Source organism: Pipistrellus kuhlii, unplaced genomic scaffold, assembly GCF_014108245.1.
Source record: "Pipistrellus kuhlii isolate mPipKuh1 unplaced genomic scaffold, mPipKuh1.p scaffold_m20_p_31, whole genome shotgun sequence".
NCBI classification, from domain to species: Eukaryota; Metazoa; Chordata; class Mammalia; order Chiroptera; family Vespertilionidae; genus Pipistrellus; species Pipistrellus kuhlii.
The window spans coordinates 2,798,134-2,805,868 of record NW_023425531.1 but is presented as its reverse complement, the minus strand read 5'-3'; the positions used below and the strand labels follow the sequence as shown (position 1 = coordinate 2,805,868).

Sequence of the window (7,735 nt, the reverse complement as noted above, 5' to 3'; positions counted from 1 at the left end):
CCAGTGGTCAGGCTACGTGGCGGGAGGGCCAGAGTCCGGCCTCGAGCGTGGCTGATGCCGTGGGGCGTCCTTCGGGCAGGCGGGGGTGCAGACGGTTCCAGGAACCCGAGGTCACCTCCCCAGCGGCCCTCTGGGTCTCTTGACTTGCAGATTCGCTCGCCTTGATGCTGGAAGTTAAGGGTGGGTCGGGAGTTTAGGGCTGCCAGCCGTCTGAGCCCTCACCTCTACCCCTCTGGAAACTGTACACTCCCTTTAAAAGGGCTGCCCGGGTCCAGTTGGGAACCTGGGGGCTGGAAGGGGTGCAGTTGAAGCCATCTCCTTAGGAAACAAACAAACAAACAAACTGTGAATGCGATTTTTAAAAGGTTTGAGGTCACAAGTTATGCTTCTGGGGTCTTGATATTGCACCTGGAGAGAAGAGAATGCCAGTTAATAGATGTGGAAGAAATAATGGTGTTAGATGATAATAATCATAATAAAAGAGAAATGGTAAATGCACAAATTTCTTTCTTTTGAATCCAGGTATCCTGACCTACTTTTTATTCCTAAGTTAAAAATGAAGAAAGCTAGGTCCCATGTAAAGCCTTTGCTTTCCTATTGTCAGTATTCTGGCAGAGACCAAAAGAAAAGAATTTAAAACCATTTAATTTCAGTCAGTCATTACTGATGAAGCTCTTTGGAAAGAGAGGTGATTGGATTAGGATTTGCTGATGATGGCTTGTGGAAACTGAAGGGCTAGAATCATGAATCTGACCTTTAAGAAACTCATCTTCCACAGCCACTGTGCTGCAAGATTTTTCTTCATGACACAGAGCTCATTTTGACCCCAAATGGTGAAGTGTACTGAAACATTCTTTAACATTTTCCTTGAGAGAGAGAGAGAGAGAGAGGAGAGAGAGAGAGAGAGAGAGAGAGAGAGAGAGAGAGAGAGCTGGAGAATTAAAGTTATTGATAGTTTAAAAGCTACTGATAGTTAAAAATGAGAAGAAAAAAAAAAGGCCATGCTTTCTGCTTTTTGGTGCTAGTGGGTTCTTTATAAGGACACTATTTAAGGGAAAGGGTTTTTTTCTTTGTTTTTGTTTTTTTTCCTGGAAAAGCTTGAACTAAAACTTCATTGAAAGATGCTAACTTTCAATGCTGAAAGCCCTGCCTCTGAGGGGTCGTCAGCATTCTTTTGGAGTCTACTAAGCTTAGAAATAATCATGAGCAGTCAGTCTCTTCAGCAACAAATATTTAGTTTAGTAGCAGGTTAATGAATAACAATCCCGGTGGTATTTAATGCCCCTGCCCAGCCCAATCACGGCTACTTTCAAACTCTCTGCTGTCAACAGGAGCCAGAGGTCCTTTGCCCCTGGTTGTAAAGATAAAATATTCTTGTTCTGTGTTTTGTTGCTGTAGTAAAATCAGGTGAGAAGAGACTTTATAGAGCAGTGGTGGCTTAAAAGAATTGTAAGTGGTGATTTTTCAGTTAGATACTTACAGAAATAAGTATTAAGGTGACAATCTAAAATAAAATATTGATAGTTCTTTTGCAAGTTGAAATAAGGAAGATTTTCCCTCTCAACGTGTACAAAGAAGTTCAGCCTATAGAATCTTCATAGTGTTATTAAACCATGAAGATACCCAAATTCATATTTCAGACAGGATGGATGCTTAACTCAAATTATTTTTAAAAATTTGATCTCAACTCAGCAAGCTTATGACCCTTTGCAAAATTGTGAGTTTCTAAATTCCTGCCTTCTGCTTAATGATAGGACAGCTGAGAGGGTGTGGTGTGCTTCTTCTAGCATGCCTGAAATGAAACGAAGGAAAAGAAGCTAAATTTGGGCTAAATTTGTACATTGGCTTTTGGGTTTTCTGACCCTTGTTCTTGGCCCTCTTAGTAACCCGGTAACCTCTAGCCTCAATCTTTCTTCTCACACCAAACGTAACTCCCAAGAGTGAGGTCTTCACCAGTAGTTCCCAGCTTTTGCAAATCTGAGAATTTTTGAAAGCCCAAAATGTTGGCTGACATCCACACAATAGTACTTGTATATTTCAAGTGTTTAAACACTGCATGTTGACAATAATAAATTAAAAAAATGCAAGTTTGCATTTTTTCATTACAGCTGAATCTAGTATACATATTAGCAAATATTCTTTATTCAGTCTGTGTCTGCATGGTCAGCATATAGTTTTAGTAACCGTTTATGATTCTCAGGCCCTGTTTTCCATAGCACTGGAATTATCCTTGAAGGACAGTTTCTCTTCCCCTTTCCCCAATATAAAGTGCCGCTCTTTGAGCCACATACCCTCTCCCCACTGGATTTGCCCTCCATTCCCTAGGAAATTGGGCAATGCAGACTGCAGTGTCTGCTTATTTCCGTAGGCTTATTCAAGCAATTTATAGCTCTCAAGTTATCTGAAAATTGTTTGTTTTCTGATGCAATAAAGATTGTGGAGACCAGTGTTCTAGTAAGGCAGGGATGAAACAGGAAACTCATGGTGTTATCTTAAAACTACCTCAAGATTAAAAGGAAGATAAATCTATTCCTACCCTAGCTTGGTTAACCTTTTCCTGTTTTCCAGTTGAGTAAATCATGTCACGGAAAGAATAAGACAATCACCAGGTTTAAGAGGAACATTGATCAGAGCAAGAATCAGAACGTGTTTTTTTCTATATCTGTCTTAGGTATGTGCTTTGGGAAAAACTATAGTCTGTCAGGAGAAAAGAAAAAATACATCTTCAATACAAGTTTGAGACGATGGTGTCGCTGGTGCCTACAAAGGTGCTAGAGTCAGACCTGCCGAGAGCGGTGGCACTTTTGAAAAGTCTCGAGGAGCAGGTAATGGCTGTAACTGCACAAGTTCAAGATCTGACAAAAAAAGTTCAAGTGAGGACCTACCCTACAGAGAGGGTGTCAGCCTATTGGAGGTGGAAGACTGGTACATTGTGGATGAATCATTTCATTCTGGACAAAGCCTCAGAGCTTCAGGGACATGCTGCAGTTTTGAAACTGGCGGAGATTTGCACGGTTTTAGAAAACTTTGTCCCTTGGACCAAAAACTGAAGTATTAAATTGACAAATGGCTCATGAATATAGTGACAGGCAGCCTTAGTGAGAATGACCCACTCGTTTTAAGCCTCATCCCAGCAATATGATGAGCAAGTTGAGCTCTGAGGATGAAGAAGATGAAACAGAGGAAGGACAGTCTTGGGGCTTCAGGGAAGAAATCCGCAAACAGAGCAGTTAAGTAATATGTTGCACCCCCTTGGTTCCAGTACATTATGATGAAACAGACTGAGTGGGAGAAGCATCTCGAATGAGCCAGGAGGCAAGCTTTGAGCAGCTCTGCCATGCGTGAACTTTAGGAGCAGTACTCATGCTCCAGAGGAAATCTGTGACACCCGCATCTTCAAGGTACTCGACAGAGTCAGGAGGATCAACACAGGATTAACTATGAGGAGAGCATGAAGTGTGTTTAAGTGTCAGTAAGCGAGAGAAAGGATGATGAAAATGTGAAAATGTCATGAGCTCACGGCTTCATTCTCTCACGCACTTCAGTGACATCAGTGCTTTGACAAGAGGAACGCTCATCTTGATGAGGGTCAGAATCCTATTACGAAGTGGAAGAAGCCCTCACCGGTTTGACTTAGTGGATGGAGCATCAGCCTGCAGACTGAGGGGTTCCAGGGTCAATTCCGGACAAGGACACATGCCCGGGTTGCGGGCTTGATCCCCCCCCCCCCAGTGGGGGTCATGCAGGGGTCAGCTGATCAGTGATTCTCTCTCATCATTGATGTATCTATCTATCTCTCTCCTTTCCTCTCTGAAATCAATTAAAAATATATATTTTTAAAAAAGTGGAAGAAGATACCCAAGAAAGGTTGGAAGAATAAAGGTTTTTGGAGCGGCAGTGATTGTGGATATGTATGTATGTATGTATGTATGTATGTATGTTTTGGCATCCTGGGATACTTTCAATTTCACTGTGTGTCAGTTTTTGTCCTTGGAACTTACTGTTTTCTCTGGACATGTGGAAATCTATTAATAAAACTGGTTTTACTTATGAACAAAAAAATATACAAGTTTGTACTACTGAATGGAGAACTTTATGTTAAAATGAACAGAGAACTTTATATTAAAACCAGAGGCCCGGTGCACAAAATTTGTGCACAGGACAGGTGACCCTCAGCCCAGCCTGCACCCTCTCCAATCTGGGACCCCTCAAGGGTCAGGCCTAAATGGGCAGTCAGACATCCCTCTCACAACCCAGGACTGCTGGCTTCCAACTGCTCGCCTGTCTGCCTTCCTGATTGCCCCTAACCACTTCTTCCTGCCAGCCTGATCACCCCCTAACCATTCCCCTGCCAGCCTGATTGATGCCTAACTGCTCCCCTGCCAGCCTCTTCAACCCTAACTGCCCTCCCTTGAATGCCTGGTCATCCTAACTGCCCTCCTTTGCAGGCCTGGTCCCTCTCAACTGCCCTCTCCTGCTGGCCATCTTGTGCTGGCCATGTTGTATCCACATGGGGAAAGGATCTTTGACCACATGGGGGCAGCCATATTGTGTGTTGGAGTGCTGGTCAAGCTGCATATTACTGTTTTATTAGATAGGATAGAGGCCTGGTGCACAGGTGGGGGCCAGCTGGTTTGCCCTGAAGGGTGTCCCAGATCAGGATGGGGGTTCCCTTGGGGTGTGGGGCAGCCAAGGTGAGGGGCCTGTGGTGGTTTGTAGGCTGGCCACACCCCTGGTGACCCAAGCAGAGGCCCTGGTATCTGAAATTTATTTATCTTCTACAATTGAAACTTTGTAGCCTTAAGCAAAGGCCTGGGCTGTCAAAGGCAGGTGGAAAGCTTGGCTTCCTCCATTGCCAGGGAAACCCAAGCCTCCCTACTGCTCTCTGTGGCCGCAGCCATCTTGGTTGAGTTTATTTGCATATTCGCTCCTGATTGGCTGATGGGCATGGCTTGTGGGTATAGCGAAGGTATGGTCAATTTGCATATCCCTCTTTTATTTGATAAGAATATTATCCCAGCTTCCTTTTCATTTCCATTTGCCTGAAAGTTATTTTTTCTATTCTTTATTATCAGTCTGTGTGAGTCCTTTGTTCTGAGGTGGGTCTCTTGTAGATAGGAAATATATGGGCCATGTTTTCTTATCATTTACCTAACCTATGTTTTTTGATTGGAGCATTTAATCCATTTACATTTAAGGTTATTAGTTACTAGAGACCGGTGCATGGATTCGTGCACCAGTGTGCTCCCTTGGCCTGGTCTGTGAGCATTAGGCCAAAACCAACTCTCTGACATCCCCTGAGGGGTCACAGATGCAAGAGGGTTCAGGCTAGGCTGAGAGACCTCACCAGGGCACCATCAGGGCTAGGAATGGACTATGGGAGGGCTCCAGGGCATGTCTGGCCTGTCTTTCCCAGTCCTGATTAGCCAGACCCCAGCAACAGCTAATCTCCCAGTCAGGTGTCTGCCTCCTGGTGATCAGTGCACGTCATAGCAACTGTTTGAACGGTCAAACAATCTGAGGGACAATAATCATATTAAGCCTATATATATAGTAAATATATAGTAAATATATATATATATATTTATATATAAATATATATATATATTCACTAGTAAATATATATATTTATATTTACTAGTGAATATATATATATACTAGTGACCTGGTGCACAAAATTTGCACACATTAACAGAGAATTAATTAGAGGAAACAATTTAATATTGCTATTTGCCCTTTCTCTATAATAGAAGTGTCAGAGATGAAAAAAAGTAGTAAAATGTATATGAAAACCTTCCTCACCCAGCGTCAAGTCCCCGCCCACCCACATGCACCTAAAAATAGTGTGAGACCCAGACCTTCTCCTCCGCCCCCCCCCCCCCCAATTGGGTTTGATCCAGACCTGGCCAGTTCCATCCTTGTCAAACCCTGTCAGGCAGGGGGTGAGCCTCAGGTCCCCTGGCCTGGTACCAGGACGGGGGGGGGGGTGTGTGTGTAGCCTGAGGTCTCCCAGCCCAGACCGGGGGGGGGGTGCACATCCTCAAGTCCCCCATCAAATCCCTCTGGGCAGGGGTGAGGTGGTGTGAGTTCCCTGACCCAGCATGGGGATGCACCTTGAAGTCCCCCGTCAAGGCCTGCTAGATGGGGGCATGGCTTGAAGCCCCCTGTCAAGCCCAGCCAGGCAGGGGGTGCAGCCTCAGATCCCCTGGCCCAGTGCTGGGGTTGGGGGTGTGTGGCCTGAGGTCCCCTTTTAAGCCCAATCACAGGTATCAGGCCTAAAAAGGCAATTAGATAGCCCTCTCACAATCCGGGACTACTGTCTCCTAACTACTTACATGCCTGCCTGCCTGATTGCCCCTAACCACTCATCCTGCTGGCCCAATCACCCCCAACTGCCTCCCTCACCACTGGCTTGATCGCCTCCAACTGCCCCTCTTCTGCTGGCCTACTTGTCCCCAACTGCCCCGCTGCCAGTCTGATCATCCCCAACTGCCCTCCACTGCCAGCCTGCTTGCCCCCAACTGCTCTCCCCTCCTGGCCTGATCACCCCTGATTGCCTCTGCCTCGGCCCTGCCACCATGGCTTTGTCCAGATGGTCTCCTGGAAGTTCTCCAGGTCTAATTAGCATATTACCCTTTTATAAGTATAGATAGATTGGTACTTGTTTGTTTCCATTATATATTCTTTATGCCTGTGTTTCTTCTTCTCTTTCTATTTATTCTTTTTTTTACATAAATTCTTTAGCATTTCTGGCTTGGTGGTAATAAACTCCCTTAGCCTTTTTTTTGTCTGTGAAGCTTCTGATTTCTCCTTCAATTTTGAATTATAGCCTTACTGGGTATATTATTCTTGGATTCAGTGCCTTGCTTTGCTTCTCTTTGTATATTTCATTCTATTCCCTTCTGGCCTGATGTGTTTCTGTAGAGAAATCAGTTGATAGTCTAATAGGAGATACCTTATAGGTAATATTCTGTCTCTCTCTGGCAACCTTTAACATTCTTACTTTGTTGTTGATTTTGCCAACTTAATTATGATGAGTCTTTGTTTTTTTTGTTTGTTTTTTAAATATATATTTTATTGATTTTGTACAGAGAGGAAGGGAGAGAGAGAGTTAGAAACATCAATGAGAGAGAGTCATCGATCAGCTGCCTCTTGCACACCCCCTACTGGGGATATGCCGGCAACCAAGGTACATACCCTTGACGGGAATCGAACCTGGGACCCTTCAGTCCCCAAGCTGACGCTCTATCCATTGGGCCAAACCGGTTTCGGCTATGATGTGTCTTTGGGTTGGTCATTTTGGAAATCAACTACAGTCCTCTGCTCTACCAACTGAGCTATTGAAGGGATGTGTGTTGGTCATTTTGGATTCATCTTGTTTGGGACTTTATGTGCTTCTTGGACTTGTGTGACTTTTTCTTCCCAAAATCAGGGAAGTTTTCTGTTACTATTTTTCAAACAGGTTTTCTATTCCTTGCTTAGTTTCCTCTCCTTCTGGCACCCCTAAAATGTTGTTTCATTTCATGTTTTCCCAAAGCTTCCTTAGGCTCTTTTGCTTTTTAAGTTTTGTTTTTTATTTTTTGTTTGTTTGTTTGTTTGTTTGTTTTTTCAGTTGCTGCTCTGCTCGGGTGTTTTTATCTACTGTATCTTCTAACTCAGTGATGCAGTCCTCAGCTTCTTCTGGACTACTTTTGATACTTTCCATTGTGTTCTTTATTGTTTTCTTCATTTCTTC

General features: G+C 44.0%; 1 pseudogene; it reads left to right on the top strand.

Annotated features, from left to right (window-relative positions):
- The first annotated feature begins 2,044 nt into the window (after window positions 1-2,044).
- On the top strand, window positions 2,045-3,632 carry LOC118731519 (annotated as a pseudogene).
- Window positions 3,633-7,735: the final 4,103 nt, after the last annotated feature.